Source organism: Erinaceus europaeus, chromosome 9 (genome assembly GCF_950295315.1).
Source record: "Erinaceus europaeus chromosome 9, mEriEur2.1, whole genome shotgun sequence".
Taxonomy (NCBI): domain Eukaryota; kingdom Metazoa; phylum Chordata; class Mammalia; order Eulipotyphla; family Erinaceidae; genus Erinaceus; species Erinaceus europaeus.
The window spans coordinates 67,861,924-67,880,322 of record NC_080170.1 but is presented as its reverse complement, the minus strand read 5'-3'; the positions used below and the strand labels follow the sequence as shown (position 1 = coordinate 67,880,322).

The 18,399-nt window shown below is 55.4% G+C and overlaps 1 pseudogene; it reads right to left on the bottom strand.

The window, feature by feature from the left end:
• Positions 1–15,996: 15,996 nt before the first annotated feature.
• LOC132540424 (cytochrome b-like) lies at positions 15,997–17,109 on the bottom strand (annotated as a pseudogene).
• Between the last annotated feature and the right edge of the window lie 1,290 nt (positions 17,110–18,399).

Sequence of the window (18,399 nt, the reverse complement as noted above, 5' to 3'; positions counted from 1 at the left end):
GGTGTAGAGGGTGCGAGGTGCCGGAGTGGTGAGGGGTACAGAAGTGGGGGGTGCATGGGAGGTGAAGGGGTGGAGGTGAGGGGCTGCAGGTGTGAGGAGGTGAGAACGTGGGGCTGTAGATGAGGGGGTACAGGTGAGGGGGTGCAGGGAATAGAAGGTAGGGATGCAGGTGAGGGGTTGCAGGGGTAGGAGGTGGAGTGCAGGTTAGGGGGTGCAGGGTCCCGGGGGAGGGGTGAAGGTGCAGGTGAGGGTGAATGGTGTCCAGCCCTGTGAGTGTCCTGCAGGGTCTGGGCTGTGAACGTCACCTCCAGCACTGGTGCTGCACTGGGTCCCTGGTGGCTGACTGCGCCCTGCTCCCTGAAACACCCCAAGTTCCTGGGTGCTGCCCGCCCAGCGCACTTCCAGCCTATGGCCCAAGTCTGAGTGACCTGTGTGCAGTGTCCAGTCCAGAACAAGGTGGGAGGGCGCTGCCTGAGACAAGTGGGGAGACCTGTGTCCTGTGGTCTGGAGAAGTGCTGTGTCCACCCCAGGGCCCAGTGGGTAAGGTGCTATAAACTCAGCTTCCAATGGGGAGGGCCCTGTCCACTCGGGGCCCCAGTGTGGAGTTTCCACTGCAGGATCCACTGTGGATTTCCTGTCCACCTCAGTGTCCAGTGGAGTGTTTTTGTCCACCCCAGCATCCAGTGGGAGTTCCTGTCCACCTCACTGTCCAATGGGAAGTGTCCTGTCCACTGCAGCATCCAATGGGGAGTTTCTCTCCACTGCAGCATGCAATGAGTGTTCCTGTCCACCTCACTGTCCAGTGGGGAGGGTTCTGTCCATTGCAGCATCCAGTGGGGAGGCCCCTGTTGTGGAGGAGCTGGGGGCTGCAAGTGGACCCTGGCCTGGGCTGGGCCCTCATTGCTGCCACCCACACTCAGTCCTGTGGTCACTGTTGCCCCACAGGCCTCCCCGTTGGCTGTCGGCATGAACATCGACATCTCCAGTATGGACATGGTGTCAGAGGTCAACATGGTGAGTGGGGTCGTGGGGGAGGGCTCTGTGGACAGATGGCGGCTAGGAGATTCAGGGGTCATGGGGGTCTTGGAGGTTGTGTTTGGGGGCTGTGAGTTGGGGACCATGAGGGTACTCAGGCAATGTGCTCCTCTGGGGCGCTCATCAGGCCACTCCTTGGGGTGCTCCACCTGGGGGCTGCTGGGGTGCTCTGCCCCGCCCCGCTGGTGAGCCTGGACATGCGCCACCCCCCTCCTGCCAGTGCTGCTGCAGGAGCTCAGCCTCAGGATGGGGGGGCACAGGTTGTAGGGGCTGTGGGCTCTGGCCCTTCGTGGTGCTGCTGCCTGGGTGTGCATGCAAAAGTGAGGGGCTTATCCTGCAAGCTGGCCGGTGGGCACGGGGCTGCCCTGGGGGGAGCTGGGCCGCAACAGCTGGCGGGACCCCGAGAATGGCTGCCCCCATAGGGCCCGGACACCTCTGTCTGCACCCGAGACCTGGGCAGGGACCCCGGAACTGCCCCCTCTGGCGGAGGACCCCGGAACTGCTCATTGGTCAGGCTGGGACCCGAGATCTGCCCCCTGGTCAGGCTGGGACTCCGAGATCTGTGGGGAGACCTTGTCCTATGGTCTGGAGAAGTGCTGTGTCCACCCCAGGGCCCAGTGGGCAGGGTGCTGTATACTCAGCTGCCAATAGAGAGGGCCCTGTCCACTCTGAGGCCCAGTGGGGAGTTTCTATCCACTGCAGCATCCAGTGGGGAGTTCCTGTCCACCTCAGTGTCCTGTGGGGAGTTTCTGTCCATGGCAGCATCCAGTCGGCGTTCCTGTCCACCTCACTGTCCAATGGGGAGGGTCCTGTCCACTGCAGCATCCATTGGGGAGTTTCTGTCTACGGCAGCATCCAGTGGGAGTTACTGTCCACCTCAGTGTCCATCAGGGAGTTTCTGTCCACTGCAGTGTCCAGTGGGGAGTTCCTGTCGACCTCACTGTCCAGTGTGGAGGGTCCTTTTCACTGGAGCATCCAGTGGGGAGGCCCCTGTTGTGGAGGAGCTGGGGGCTGCAAGTGGACCCTGGCCTGGGCAGGGCCCTCAGGACTACCGCCCACACTCAGGCCTATGGTCACTATTGCCCCACAGGCCCCCCCGGTGGCTGTCAGCATGGACATCGACATCTCCAGTATCAACATGGTAACAGAGGTCAAAATGGTGAATGGGATCGTGGGGGAGGGGCCTGTGGTCAGATGGCAGCTAGGAGGGTCAGGGGTCGTGGGGGTCTTGGAAACTGTGAGGGTCTGGGGGCTGTGAGTTGGGGGGCATGTGGGTTTTGGTGGCTTAGAGGGTCCGGGGGCTGAGAGGGTCTGGAGGCTGAGAGGGTCTTGGGGGCTATGAGGGTCTTGGGGGCTTAGAGGGTCTGGGGCCTGAGAGGGTCTGGGGGCTATGAGGGTCTGGGGGCTGAGAGGATCTTGTGGGCTGTTAGAGACTTGGGGCTATGAGGGTCTTGGGGGCTGTTATGGTGGGGGCTGTGAGGGTCTTGGGGGCTATGTGTGTCTGGGGTCTGAGAGGGTCTGGGGGCTGAGAGGTTCTGCAGGCTGTGAGGATCTTGGGGGCTGAGAGCATCTGGTGGCTATGAGGGTCTTGGAGGCTGTGAGGGTCTGGGGGCTGTGAGGGTCTGGGGCTGTGAGGGCCTGTGGGCTGAGAGGATATGTGGCCTGTGAATCTGCAGGTTGTGAATAGCGTGCTGTGAGGGTCTGTTGGCTGTGAGGGTCTGGGGCCTGTGAGGTTTGGGAGTTGTGATTGTGGGGTTGTGAGGGTCTCAGTGCTGTGTGGGTCTGGGGAACTATGAGTTGGAAGCTGTGAGTTGAGGGATCGAGTTTGGTGTCTGTGAGGTGAAGGCTGTGGATTGGGGGCCTGTGAGTTTGGGGGCTGTGGGTGTGGGCGGCTGTGGGTTTATGGGCCTGTGTGTTTGAATAGCTGTGTGTTGGGAGGCTGTGTGTTGGGGGTTGCAGGTTTGGGGGTTGTGGGTTTGGAGGGCTGTGGGTTTGGGTGTTATGTGTTGTGGGGCTGTGGGTTTGGGGTTTGGAGTTTGTGGTTTCGGGGGCTGTGGCTTTGGGCCTTGGGGTTTGGGTTTTGGGTCTGAGTGTTTGCGTGTTGTGGTTTGGGGGGCTGTTGGTTAGGGAGTCTGTGGGTTTGGGGGTTGTGGGTTGGGGCCTGTGGGTTTGAGGGCTGTGGTCTTGGGGGGCTGTGGTTTGTTGGTTGTGGGTCGGGGATCTGTGGGTTTGGGGATGTTGTGGGTGTTGTGGGTTGGGGAGCTGTGGGTGTGGGTCTGTATTGGGTCTTGTGAGTTGGGGAGCTGTGGGTATGGGTCTGTATTGGGTGTTGTGGGTGGGGGTGCTGTTGGTGGGCTGTGGGTTGGGGGCTGTGGTTTTGGGGTTGTGGTTTGGGGGGCTGTGGGTTTGTGGTTTTGGGGTTGTGGGGCTGTGTGCTTGGAGGCTATGGGTTTGGGCAGCTGTGTTTGGGGAGCTGTGGGTTTTGGGGGCTGTGTTATGGGCTGTGGGTTTGTGGGTTGTGGCGCAGTTGGAGGGGGGCTGTGGGTTGGTTGGTTGTGGTTTGGGGTGCTGTTGGTTTGGAGGTTGTGGGTTTGGGGGCTGTGTATTTGGTGACTGCAAGGTGTTGGCTGTTGGTTTGAGGTGCTCTGAGGCCCTGGTCCTGATACCCCCCCCCCAATCCAGTTTTGAAAGCATTGGGCCCGGATTCTGAAGGATGACCCTCAGGACATTAGGTTTGAAAGGTCTTCTCATGGTGGGCTTGATGTCCTGGCTGTGCAGTGTCTGTGGGGGCCACATCACAGATGGGTAGCAGTGGGGACATTGTGGCCTGGAGTGATGAGGGCGGGCATCTGGGGAGCTGGGGTCTGGGTTAAGGACCTGCAGTGATGGGGGATCTGGGGGAGTGGGGACCTGGAGGGGTCGAGGTCTTGTTGTGATATGGGAGTGGATCTGTGGGCAGGGGTCTGTATTCCAAGACCTGAAGATGGAGGAGTAGGGTTCTGGGGTGAAGGGAATCTGGGGACCTCAGTGATGGGGTTGGGGGTCTGGGGGTTGATGACTTGGAGTGATGGGGGCAGGGGTCTGGGGGTCAAGGTCCTTGAGTGATGTAGGCGGGAGTCTGGGGGTCGAGGTCCTGGTGTGATGTTGGTGGGGGTCTGGGGGGCTCAGACCTGGTGTGATGTGGGCGGGGGTCTTGGGGGCAGGGGTCTGGGTTACATGATCTGGATATATGAGGGCCGGGGGTCTGGGGTGAAGATTTGGGGACTATGACCTGTAAATATGGGAGCTGGTATATGAGGGCCAGGGACCTGGGGGTCAAGGACCTGGAATATTGGGGCCCGGGGGTCTGGGGGTCTTTGACTGGGCCTGTGGCTGGGCGCTGGGCCCACCTCTGAGGTTTTCTTTATAGCATCGCCACCTGCTGGCTGGTCAGGCACTGCATCCTCTTGCCCACCCCTCTGTGGGTGGTAGACACCTGGGTGACCAGAGGGGTGACAGTTGGATGACTGGGCAGCTGCGGACTTCTGGGTCCTGGCGGCAGGTACACCTAGGGCAGGGGACTTATGGGGGCCTGGGGGTGGGGCCCTCGCGGGCAGAACCAGGACACCTGGGTGTCTGTGGTTGGGGACACCTGGGAGACACAGGGCTGGGACACATTGGGTGGCAATGTGTGGCAGACAGGGGACACCTGGGGTGGGGGGAAACAGGGGGCCCATGGCATGGACACCTGGGGTGGGGAGAGACCTGGAGGCCTGGACCAGACATCTTGGGGCAGACGGGAGGGGCACCTGGGGTGGGGGGAAACCTGGGGGCCAGGGGATGATACACCTGGGGCGGGGAGAGACCTGGGGCCCTGGGACTCCACATCTGGGGGAAGAAGGGGTGGGGGCACCACCTGGGGTGGGAGGAAACCTGGGGGCACCGGGGAAACGGGCCTAGGGGCAACTGGGGTCCCGGGGGACCCCTGGTGCGGGGATTCCTGGGGCTTTGGGCCTGGACATCTGGGGGTAGTTGCGGGACACCTGGGGTGGGGAGACCTGGGGGCCTGCGGTGGGGACACCTGGGACAGGGATCCCTGAGGGCCTCTGAGGCCTCCTAGGAGGATGCTGGGAAGCTGGGCCTGGGGGTCAGGGAAACCTGCAGTAGGGAACACCTGGAGGGACACCTGAGGGCAGGGACACCTAGGGGTCTGGAGGCCCAGAATAAACCTTGGGGGTGGACACTTGCAGCCCCACCAGAGCCCATCCTGGGAAGGTTTTCTCTGCAGCAACGCCACCTGGTGGTCTCTGCAGGCAGTGCAGCCACCCTGCAGCTGCCAGCCCTTATGGCCGCCTGCCCTTTGCACCTGGCCCCAAGTGACAGTGGTGCCCAGAGGACCAACACCATGTCCCCGAGTTTGGAGGACAACAGGACTGCCAGTCTGTACTGAGTCAGTTGGGAGTGAACACTTGCATCCGGCTCTGCCCTGGCCCTGGCTTGTGGGGGTCTCAGTGGCTCTCTGGGCAGGAAGCCCTGGAGCTGGAGTCAAATGGCCACCAGGGACTCATTCTCAAGATCTTCCCGCACAGTCATCATGCACATTGTTCTCCAGCTCCCACTGATTCTGTGCTCAGAGAAACTAAGATGGAACTTTCAGAAAGCAAACTGGCGTCTGTTCAGTGATCTTAGCAACAAATCTATTCCTGCAATTCCAATTAACTCTATCCCCTCTGAAGACTCCTACAGGCGCTTCCGCCAAGCCATCATCAAAGCAGCTTCCCAAGGCATTCCTCGTGGGAGACGTGCTAACTATACGCCTAGTCTTGATGCTGAATGCGAGCAACTACTAAAGCAGTATGATGAGTTGGGCGACCCAGATGTGGCTGACCATCTCACTGCCCCCCCTGGATGCAGCACACCAAGCCCGCTGGCAACAACTCACGGAAAGTCTGAACTTCACCCACTCAAGTAGGAAGGCCTGGAAGCTTCTTCACAGACTGGGTGCCGGTAGCCAACCCCCTCCCGCCTCCCATCCTCCCGTCTCTCCAAACTCACTGGCTAGTCACCTAACTCAAGTTGGACGTGCTAAGATCGACCCAGTCTGGAAAAGAGAAATTTCCCACGCGTGGGACTCATCCCACATCCAGTTATCTTGTCCATCTCCAAAACTCTCTCCCTTTACACTGTCTGAACTGGAAGACGCTTTGAAGAGGGTTAAACCGGGAACAGCTGCTGGCTATGATAACATCACCCCAGAACTCATTCTTAACCTGGGTCCCGCGGCAAAGAAGTGGCTTGCTTCTTTCCTGTCCCACATCTTGGAATCTGAATCTATGCCCAAAGTTTGGCGTCGTGCGAAGATAATAGCGATTTTGAAACCAAAGAAAGACCCAACACTGGCTGCCAGCTATAGACCAATTTCTCTCCTCTCTGTGTGTTACAAACTCCTTGAGAGGCTGCTCCTGTCACGTATTTCTCCTCTTACAGAGAAATTCCTATCACCTGCCCAAGCTGGTTTCCATCCAGGAAGATCTACCTGTGAACAAGCCCTGGCCCTCTCAACTTACATTGAAAATGGATTCCAGAAGAATTTAAAGACGGGTGCTGTCTTTGTTGATCTCACAGCAGCCTATGACACGGTCTGGCACCGTGGTCTCCTAGTTAAGATCTCAAGATGCCTACCTCCATGGGTGGCCAACACTATATCGTTTCTTCTCCAAAACAGAAGATTCCGGGTGCATCTGGGTGACAAGTCTAGCAGATGGAGACTTGACTCAAGTGGCCTCCCCCAGGGCTCTGTTCTGGCTCCTATGCTATTTAATATTTACATCAATGACCTCCCAGAAACTTCTTCAAGGAAGTTCATCTACGCCAATGACATCTGCTGTGCAACTCAGGCATCAAAGTTCGACATCCTTGAGGAAACACTCACGAAAGACATGTCTCTGATATCTGATTACTGTAAAAAATGGCGACTAATCCCTAGCACTGCAAAAACAATATCATCTGTTTTCCATCTACACCATGCTTCGGCCTCATGTGAGCTTAATGTGCAGCTTGGCGATAAGAGAATCCGGCATGAAGCCCAGCCAGTCTATCTTGGTGTTACTCTCGATCGCACGCTGTCATTTCACAAACATCTCATAAAAACTGCAGCAAAGGTGGACGCGAGGAATCACATCATTGCAAGACTGGCCAGCTCCTCATGGGGCGCGAGCGCTTCTACACTATGATCATCATCTCTGGCATTATGCTATTCCACTGCAGAATACTGTGCCCCAGTATGGTTTCATAGCCCCCATGTCCACTTGGTCGATTCCAAATTATATTCCTCCATGAGGATAATTTCTGGAACCATCCGTTCCACCCCGGTTCCATGGCTGCCAGTTCTTAGCAACATGGCCCTGCCAGATATTCATCGGGATGCGGCATCATCTTAGTTCATTTCCCACATCTACGCTCGACCGGACCTGCAAATATACGCGGATATCTTCGCCCACCCTATCCAACGCTTGACGTCTCGTCACCCAATCTGGTCCCCTACACCTACACTGAACTTCTCTGTTCCAGACTCTTGGAAACAGAGTTGGCAGTCAGCTGAGGTAAAGAACAAACACCTCATCACAGACCCCTGCAAGCATCAACCCGGCTTTGACCTAGCACGTTATGATTGGGCCTTCCTCAATCGCTATCGAACAGGCCATGACCGATGCGCTGCTATGTTCCATCACTGGGGAGCCAGAGACGACCCGAACTGCCCCTGTGGCTACAGACAGATTATGACCCACATAGTCAATGACTGCCACCTCTCCAGATTCAAAGGAGGTCTCAAAACTTTACATTAGGCTCAACCTGACTGGCTATGGAAGAAGGGCAAATGCTAGAAGAAGTCCCTGTCCCATGTCCTCTGGGGCGTTCCTCAGGGAGTTCCTTAGGGTGCTCTGCCTGGGGGCTGCTGGGGTGCTCTGACCCACCCCACACCTACCTTGAAATTCCCTCCCCCCCACCCCAGAGCACCTGCACATGCGCTGCCCCCCATCCTCCAGTGTGGCTGCTGGGAGCTCAGCCACAGGATGGGTGGCGCGGGGCTCAGGGGCTGTGGGCTCTGGCCCTTCTGGTGCTGCTGGCCTTGGTGTGCGCACAGAGATACTTTTCCCAAAGCCGTGATGGGGGTCGCAGAGCTGCCCTGGTGGGAACTGCACCCCAGCAGCTGGAGGGACCCCGAGAATGGCCACCCCCATAGGGCCAGGACCCCTCCATCTGCACCCCAGACAGGGTCGAGGCCCCAGAACTGCCCTCTCCAGCGAGGAGACCTGGGAACAGCCCCTAGGTCAGGCTGGGCCCCGAGATCTGCCCCCTCAGTCAGGCTGGGACCCCAAAATCTGCCTCCTCCAGTGGGCTGGGACCCCGAGATCTGCCCCTGGTCAGGCTGGAACACTGGAACTGATCCTGGTCAGGCTGGGACCCCAGAAATGCCCCCTGGTCACGCTGGGACCCTTGAACTGCCCCTCGGTCAGGCTGGGACCCTGAAACTGTCCCCTGGTCAGGCTGGGACCCTGAGATCTGTGATGGTGCAGGTGCTGGGTTTAGGGGGTAGGAGCTGGGGTGCACATGAGGGGTGCATGGAGTAGGAGTTGAGGGTGCAGCTGAGGGGGTGCAGGGGGTAGGTGGTGAGGGTGCAGTTGAGGGGTGCAGGGGGTAGGAGGTGAGGGTTCAGTTGAGGGGGTGCAGGAGGTAGATGGTGAGGGTGCAGGTGAGGGAATGGATGGGGTAGGAGGTGGCAGTACAGGTGAGGGGTTTCAGGGGGTAGGAGGTGGAGTGCAGGTGAGAGGTGCAGGGAGTAGGAGGTGCGTTGCAGGTGAGGGGTTGCCGGGGGTAGGAGTTGCCGGGGGTAGGAGGTGGGTTGCAGGTAAGGGGGTGCAGTGGGAGTATTGAAGGTGCCGGTGAGGGTGAGTGGTGTCCAGCCCTGTGAGTGCCCTCCAGGGTCCGGGCTGTGAATGCCACCTCTAGCCCTCTGCTGCATTGGGTCCCTGGTGGCTGACTGTGCCCTGCTCCCTGAAACACCCAAGTTCCTGGGTGCTGTCTGTCCTGCACATTTCCTGCCTGAGACCCGAGTCTGAGTGATCTGTGCGCAGTGACCAGTCCAGAACAAGGAGGGAGGACACCTGTTAGTCCCAGTGCTGCCTCAGACAAGTGGGGAGACCTGTGTCCTGTGGTCTGGAGAAGTTCTGGGTCCACCCCAGGGCCCACTGGGCAGGGTGCTATACACTCAGCTTCCAATGGGGAGGGCCCTGTCCACTCTAGGGCCCAGTGGGGGCTTCCACTGTAGTGTCCAGTGGGGAGTTTCTGTCCATCCCAGCATCCACTGGGAGTTCCTGTCTACCTCACTGTCCAGTGGGGAGGGTCCTGTCCACTCCATCATCCATTGGGGAGTTTCTGTCCACAGCAGCATCCAGTAGGGAGTTCCTGTCCACTTCACGGTCCAGTGGGGAGGGTCCTGTCCACTGCAGCATCCAATGTGGAGGCCCCTGTTGTGAAGGAGCTGGGGGCTGCAAGTGGATGCTGGCCTTGGCTGGGCCCTCATTGCTGCAGACCACACTCAGGCCTGTGGTCACTGCTGCTGCACAGGCCCCCCAGGTGGCTGTTGGCATGAGCATTTATATCACAAGTATTCACATAGTGTCAGAGGTCAACATGGTGAGTGGGATCGTGTGGGTTGGGCCTGTGGTCAGATGGCAGCTAGGAGAGTCAGGGGTCGTGGGGATCTTGGAAGCTCTGAGGGTCTGGGGGCTATGAGTTGGGGGCCATGAGTGTCTTGGTGGCTGACAGGGTCTGGGGGCTGAGAGGGTCTTGGGGGCTATGAGGGTCTTGTTGGCTGAGAGCTTCTGGGGGCTGTGAGGGTCTGGGGGTTGTGAGGGTCTGGGGGCTGTGGGGGAATGGGGAATGAGAGTGCCTGGGGGCTGTGAGGGTCTGGGGGCTGAGAGGGCCTGAGGGCTGTGAGCGTCACGTTGCTGAGAGGGTACTGGGGCTGAGACGGCCTGGGGGCTCTGAGGGTGTGGGGCCACTGAGGGTCTGGGGGCTGATAGGGCCTGTGGGCTGTGAGGGTCTGAGGGCTGTGAGGGTCTAAGGGCTGTGAGGGTCTGGGGGATGTGGGGGTCTTGAAAGCTGTGAGGGTCTGGGGCCTGTGAGCTGGGATCCATGAGTGTCTTGGTGGCTGAGAGGGTCTGGGTGCAGAGATGTTCTGGTGGCCTGTGTGTCTTGAGGGCTGCGAGGGAGTTGTGATTGTGGGGTTGTGAGGGTCTTGGTGCTGTGTGTGTCTGGGGAACTATGAGTTTTGAGCTGTGAGTTGGGGGAACGGTTTTGGTGGCTGTGAGGTGAGGGCTGTGGATTGGGGTGCTGTGGGATTGGGGTTGTGGGTTTGTGGGGCTGTTGGTTTATGGGTCTGTGGGTTTGGGGGGCTGTGGGATTCAGGATATGTTGGTTTGGGTGCTGTTCCTTTGGGGCTGTGGATGGGCGTGCTGTAGATTTCATGGCTGTGGGTTTGGGAGGTTGTGGGTTTGGGGGCTGTGTATTTATTTGTTGATTGCAAAGTGTTGGCTGTTGGTTTGAGGTGCTCTGAGGCCCTGGTCCTGATGAACCCCCCCATCCAGTTTTGAAAGCATTGAGCTTGGATTCAGAAGGACCCTCAGGTCATTGGGTTTGAAAGGTGTTCCTCACAGTGGGCTTGGTGTCCTGGCTGTGTGTTGTCCTTGGGGGCTGGATCACAGATAGGTAGCACTGGGGACATGGTGGCTTGGAGTGATGAGGGTGGGGATCTGGGGAGATGGGGGTCTGGGGTCGAGGACCTGCAGTGATGGGGGATCTGGGGGAGCAGGGACCTGGAGGGGTCGAGGTCCTGTTGTGATGTGGGAGTGGATCTGGGGGCAGGGGTCTGGATTCCAAGACCTGGAGATGGAGGAGTGGGGGTCTGGGGTGAAGGGAATCTGTGGGCCTCAGTGATGGGGTTGGGGGTCTGGGGGTTGAAGACTGGAGTGATGGGGGCAGGGGTCTGGGGGTTGAGGTCCTGGTGTGATGTGGTTGGGGGTCTGGGGGGCACAGACCTGGTGTGATGTGGGCGGGGGTTCTCGGGGGCAGGGGTCTTGGTTCTATGATCTGGATATATATGGGGTAGGGGTCTGGGGTGAAAGAGATCTTGGGTCTATGACCCAGAGATATGGGGGCTGGGATATGAGGGCCAGGTTCCTGGGGGTCGAAGATCTGGACTGATGGGGGCCGGGGTTCTGGGGGCTTTGACTGGGCCTGTGGCTGGGTGCTGGGCCCACCTCAGAGGTTTGCTTTACAGCATCGCCACCTGCTGGCTGGTCAGGCACTGTAGCCTCTTGCCCGCCCTTCTGTGGGGGGCAGACAACTGGGTGACCAGAGGGGCTACAGTGGGTGACTGGGCGGCTGCTGACATCTGGGGCCCGGTGGTGGGGACACCTAGGGCAGGGGACTTTTGGGGACCTGGTGACGGGGCCCTCTGGGGGCAGAACCTGGACACCTGAGTGACTAGCTGGGGACACCTGTGAACCCTGTGGCAGGGACACATGTGGTGGGGATACACCTGGGAGCCCAGCGGCAGGGACATCTGGGGCTAGAAGACACCTGGGTGCCTGAGACCAGACATCTGGGGCCGGACAGGGGACACCTGGGTTGGGGACACACCTGGGGGCCCGGTGCAGCGTCATCTGGGGCACAGATTCCTGGGGGCCTGGGACAGGTCATCTGAGGACAGATGGAGGGTAACTAGGGTGGGGGGAAACCTGGGGACCCGGGCGGGGACACCTGGATCAGAGAGAGATCTGGGGACCCAAGACCGGACTTCTATCACCAGACAGGGGGAGGGGGCACCTGGGGTGGGAGGAAACCTGGGGGCCCGGGTGGAAACCTGGGTTGGGGATTCCTGGGGGCCTGGGACTGGACATCTGGTGGTGGACAGGACACCTGGGGTGGGGGGAACCTGGGGGCCCGGAGTGGGGACACCTGGAACAGGGATTCCTGAGGGTCACTGAGGCCTCCTGGGAGGAGGCTGGGAAGCTGGGCCTGTGGGTCAGGGAAATCTGCAGTAGGGAACACCTAGAGTAACACCTGAAGGCAGGGATGCCTAGGGTCTGGAGGCCCAGAATAAACCTTGGGGGTGGACACTTGCGGCCCCACCAGAGCCCATTCTGGGAAGATTTGTGCTGCAGCTGCTCCACCTTGTGGCCTCTGCAGGCAGTGCAGCCACCCTGCAGCTGGCAGCCCTCATGGCCGCCTGCCCTCTGGACCTGACCCAAGTGACAGTGGTGCCCAGAGGCCCCATACCGTGTCCCCTAGTTCTGGAGGACAACGGGACTGCCAGTCTGCTGATAGTGAACAAGTGAACCGGTGCTGGCCGGGCCCTGGCTCGTGGGGGGTCTCAGTGGCTCTATGGGCAGGAAGCCCTGGACCTGGAGTCAAATGGCCACCAGGGACTCAGCTTTGCAGGACAGGAAGCAGGAGGAGGGGGTGCTGCAGGGTCACCTGGGGGGCTCCAGAGATGGAGGGTGCCTGGGGTGCTGCAGGGACATCTGGGGGGCTCCAAAGGAGAAGAGGCCCTGAGGGTGTTCAGGGGCCTGGGGTGCTGAGAGGAGGAGGAGGGGGCCTGAGGGTGTTCAGGGGCCTGAGGTGTTGAGGGGAGGAGGAGGTCTTAGGGTGTCCAGGGGCCTGGGGTACTGCGAGGTGGAGGAGGCTTGGGGGTGTTTAGAGGCTTGGGGTGCTGAGGGGAGGAGGGGGCCTAAGGGTGTTTAGGGGCCTGTGGTGCTGAGGGACACAAGGGGTTGGGAGATACCTGGGGGCCGAGGGGCAGGGACATTTGGGGCAGGAAGATACCTGGGGCCCTGGGACCGGACATCTGGGTCCTGAGGGGGGACACCTGGGTTGGGGACACACCTGTGAGGGACTTGGGCACTATGAGTGTTTGTGGTCTGAGAGGGTCTGGTGGCTGTGAGGTCTTGGGGGATATGAGAGTCTGGGGTCTGAGAGGGTCTGGGGGCTGTGAATCTGCAGGTTATGAGTAGCGGGGTTGTGTGCGTCTGTGGGCTGTGAGGGTCTGTGGCCTGTGAGGTTTGGGAATTGTGATTGTGGGGTTGTGAGGGTCTCTGTTCTGTGTGGATCTGGGGAACTTAGAGTTGGGAGCTGTGAATTGGGGGAATGGGTTTGGTGGCTGTGAGATGAGGGCTGTGGATTTTGTGCTTTGGGTTTGGAGTTGTGGGTTTGGGGGCCTTTGCTTTATGGGTCTGTGGGCTTGGGGGGCTGTGGGATTTAGGGGCTGTGGGTTTGAGGGCTGTTGGTTTATGGGGTTGTGGGTTTGGTGGCTGTGGGTTTTGGGACTGTGGGTTTGGGGGGCTTTGGTTGGGGGGTTATGGGTTTGTGGGCTGTGGGTTTGTGGGCTGTGGGTTTGTGGGGCTGTGGGTTTGTGGGCTGTGGTGTTTATGGGTTGTGGGTTTAGGGGCTGTGCGTTTGGGGGTGTAGGTTTGGGGGACTGTGGGTTTGGGTGGCTGTGTGTTTGTGGGTCTGTGGTTTTTAGAGGGTGTGGGCTGTGGGTCTATGGGTTTGGGGGGTTGTGGATTTGTGGCTTGTGGTTTTTAGTGTGTGTGGGTTGGGGGCTGTGGGCTTAGGAGGCTGTGGATTTTGGGGCTATGGGTTGGGGGGGTGTGGGTTTAGGGGCCTGTGGGTTTTGGGGCTTTGTGTTTGTGGGCTGTGGGTTTGGGGGCTGTTGTTTGGGGGTTTTGGTTGTTGGGCTCTGGCTGTGGGTTATATTGTGTGTTGTGGGTTGGGGTACTGTTGGCCTGTGGGTTGGGGGGTTGTGGGTTGGGGGAACTGTGGGCTTGGGGTTTTTGGGTTGGGGGGCTGTGGGATTGGGGGCTATGGGTTTGGGGGGCTTTGTGTTTGTGGTATGTGGGTTTGGGGAGCTGTGGGTTTTGGGGTTGTTGGTTTGTGGGCTGTGGCTCTGTGGGTTGTGGGCTGGGGCGCTGTTGGTGGGGGGCCGTGGGTTGGGGTTTTGTGGTTTGGGGGCCTGTGGGTTTGGGGGGCTGTTGGTTTTGGGGTTGGGGCTTGAGTGGCTGTGGATTTGGGTGCTGTGTATTTGGTGATTGCAAGGTGGTGGTTGTTGGTTTGAGGTGCTCTGAGGCCCTGGTCCTGATGAACCCCCCTCCCACATCCTGTTTTGAAAGCATTGTGCCTGGATTCAGAAGGACCCTCAGGACATTGGGTTTGAAAGGTCTTCCTCATGGTGGGCTTGGTGTCCTGGCTGAGCAGTGTCCTTGGGGGCTGCATCACAGATGGGTAGCAGTGGGGACATAGTGGCCTCCAGTGATGAGGGAGGATCTGAGGAGCTGGGGGTCTGGGGTCGAGGACCTGCAGTGATAGGGGGTTCTGGGGGAGTGGGGACCTGGAGGGGTCGAGGTCCTGTTTTGATGTGGGAGTGGATCTGTGGGAAGGGTCTGGATTCCAAGACCTGGTGATGGAGGAGTAGGGGTCTGTTGTGAAGGGAATCTGGGGACCTCAGTGATGGGGTTGGGGGTCTGGGGGTTGAAGACTTGGAGTGATGGGGGCAGGGGTCTGGGGGTCAAGGTCCTTTAGTGATGTAGGCGGGGTCTGGGGGTCGATGTCCTGGTGTGGTGTGGGTGGGGAACTGTGGGGCGCAGTCCTGGTGTGATGTGGGCGGGGGCTCCGTGGCAGGTGTCTGAGTTCCATGATCTGGCTATATGAGGGTTGGGTTTCTGGAGTGAATGAGATCTGGGGTTGATGACCCGGATTTATGGGGGCCAGGATCAGAGGGCCAGGGACCTGGAGGTCGAGGACCTGGACTGATGGGGCTCAGGGTTCTGGGGGCCGGGGTCTGGGGGCCTGGAATGATGTGGCCTGAGTGTCTGTGGGCTGTGACTGGGCCTGTGGCTGGGCGCTGGGCCCACCCTGGAGGTTAGCTTTACAACATCGCCACCTGCTGGCTGGTCGGGCACTGCAGTCTCTTGCCAGCCCCTCTGAGGGGGGAGACACCTGGGTGACTTAAGGAGCAACAGTTGGGTGACCAGGCAGCTGTGGATGTCTGGGGCTTGGGGGCGGGGACACCTAGGGAAGGGGAAGTTTGGGGGCCTCAGGGCGGAGCTTTCTGGGGGCAGAACCAGGACACCTGTGTGACTGTGGCTGGGGACACCTGGGAGCCCTGGGGCGAGGACACACGGGGTGTGTTTTCTATATTCTAATCAAATGCTGCCTATATAATAAATAAATATTTAAAAATGTTTAATACTTATAAATATAATTTATATTTAATTATTTATTATATTTAATTATTTATTTTAATTATATTTAAATATTATGAATAGTATATGTATAATTAATATTTATTCATATTAATGTCTAATATTTATAAATATTGTAAATATAATTTCCACATAGTCATGTAATCTTTTCCAAATAGTCTACCTAATAGTAAGTTTTTGAAGATTTTAATATAGTTGATAAGATAAAAATTGAGAAGGAAGGGGAAGTGGAAAGGAAGAGATAAATAAATCCTTGAAGCACTGCTTGTCATTGTTCCTCCCCTGTAGATAGGGACTGGGGGGCTTGAACCTAGCTCTTTGTGTATAGTAATAGTAAGTTTGTTCAACCTACAATAGTTAACCAACACTAGTTAATTAACAATAACACTAGTTAATTAACAGCACTAGTTAATTAACAGTAGTTAACCAACAATACTTAATTCTGATGGTAGCTATTACATATATATATATATATATATATATATATATATATATATATATACTTATATGTATATTCAGGGAATAGTTTAAGTAAGAATATCAGCTTTGGGTGTTGATGGTAGGACTGTAGTCTTTTCCTTGAGTGTCTCAGGAGGGTGTATTCCCACTTCTTTGGTTTACCAAACCAGTGTATTAATATTTGTACTACAAAGACTCTTCATTTAAGTATATAGTTTTCGATAAGGCCAATTAAAGGTATTAAGATAAGACTAGAAAAGAAGTAATAAATTGAAGCTAGTTGGCCAATAATGATGTATGGGTCTTCTACAGGTTGGCTTAATTCAGGTAAGAATTAATAGGTCTGATACTAGTAGTCAGAAAACACATTGACTTATAGGTCGAAATGCTATACTTCGTTGTTTTGAAGTATGTAGGGAAGGTATAATACATTAAAAAGATAAATATGAATAATGCTAAAGCACCCCCTAATTTGTTGGGGATTGATGGAAGCATTGCATATGCAAATAGAAAATATCACTCAGGTTTTATGTGTGGGGGTGTATTTAAGGAATTAGTGGGGGTATAATTGTCCGGATCACCTAAAAGATCTGGGGAAAATAATGCTAATGTTATTAAAACGAAGATTAATGAGGCTAATCCTAGAATATCTTTTATAGTATAATAAGGGTGAAATGGAATTTTGTCAAATTCTGAAATAATTCCTGTAGGGTTATTAGAACCAGTTTCATGAAGGAATAATAAGTGGATTAGTATGAGGGCAGTAATAATAAATGGGAGAATAAAGTGAAAAGCAAAAAAACGGGTTACAGTAGCTTTATCTACTGAAAATGCTCCTCAAATTCATTGTACTAGATCTGTTCCAATATAAAGAATAGCATATAATAAATTTCTAATGACTGTAGGTCCAAAAAAGGATATTTGTCCTCATGGTAAAATGTAACCCATGAAAGCTGTAGCTATAGTAGCGATTAACAAAATAACTCTGATATTTCATGTTTCTGTAAATATATAGGAACCATAATAAAGACCTCGACCAATATGTAAGAAAAGACAGATAAAAAAATACGGAAGCCCCATTAGCATGAATATAGCGGTTTAATCAACCATAATTTACGTGTCAACATATATGGGTGACTGATGAAAATGCTGTTAGTGTATATGATGTATAGTGTATAGCTAGAAATAAGCGTGTAGTAATTTGAATAATTAGACATAAGCCTAGTAAAGAACTGAAATTCCATCAAGAAGAGATATTTGATGGGGTTGGTAAATAAATGAAAGAATTATTACGAATTTTATTAGTGGGTGAGTTTTTATTAGATTTAGCATTATATTCTTTTTAAATCTATTTATATATTCCTTTTGTTGTCCTTGTTGTTTTGTTGTTGTAATTATTATTGATGCCATTGTTGTTGGATAGGACAGAGAGAAATTGAGAGAGGAGGGGAAGACAGAGAGGGGGAGAGAAAGACAGACACCTGCAGACCTGCTTCACCGCCTGTGAAGTGACTCCCCTTCTGGTGGGGAGACGGGGGTTTGAAATGGTATCCTTCCGCTGGTCCTTGTGTTTAGCACCACCTGCGCTTAACCTGCTGTACTACTGCCCAACTCCCGGCATTATATTTTTGTAGTTAATTACAACAATGGTTTTTCATATCATATGTCATGAGATTACTATAGTGCAAGAATTATGATAATCTATTTAGTATTATTATTTAGTCTAATTTTTGTAATGGGATTCGTAGGATTTTCTTTTTTATTTAAGAAAGGCTAAATTGACAAAACCATAGGGTAGGAGGGGTACAACTCCACACAGTTCCCACCACCCAATCTCCATATCCCACCCACTCCCCTGATAGCTTTCCCACTCTCTATCCCTCTGGGAGCATGGACCCAGGGTCATTGTGGGTTGTAGAAGGTGGAAGGTCTGGCTTCTGTAATTGCTTCCCCACTGAACATGGGTGTTGTCTGGTCGGTCCATACTCCCAGTCTGCCTCTCTCTTTCCCTAGTAGGGTGGGTCTTTGGGGAAGCGGAGTTCCAGGACACATTGGTGGGATCTTCAGTCCAGGGAAGCCTGGCCGGCATCCTGATGACATCTGCAACCTGGTGACTGAAAAGAGAGTTAACATACAAAGCCAAACAAATTGTTGAGCACTCATGGACCCAAAGCTTGGAATAGTGGAGAGGAAGTGTTAGGGGGATACTCACTGCAAACGCTAGTGTACTTCTGCTTTCAGGTATATATTTTGCAGTAGTTTATGGATATGTGTGGACATATGCTCTCTCTCACAGAAACTGGTGTATATCTAGGTTTTGGGACTTTGTAAGAAAGTGAACCACCTGAGATCGAATTAGAGTATACTATGAAAGGAAAGGTCTCACCCGAGTAATGAAGCTGAAGGGTTGTCATTGCACACGTGAAGTCTCTGGACACAGTCTGAAGTGAAGCATGTTTAGGTGGCAATCATTGTGTTGTTTAGATTGTGATCGACACATGCAATATTATTTGATACGGATTGGGAGAGGCATACGGGATAGTGGGCCCTATCCAAGGGTTCCCGGACTGGGGCAAGTAGAGGCTCTATAGTGGAGATGTGA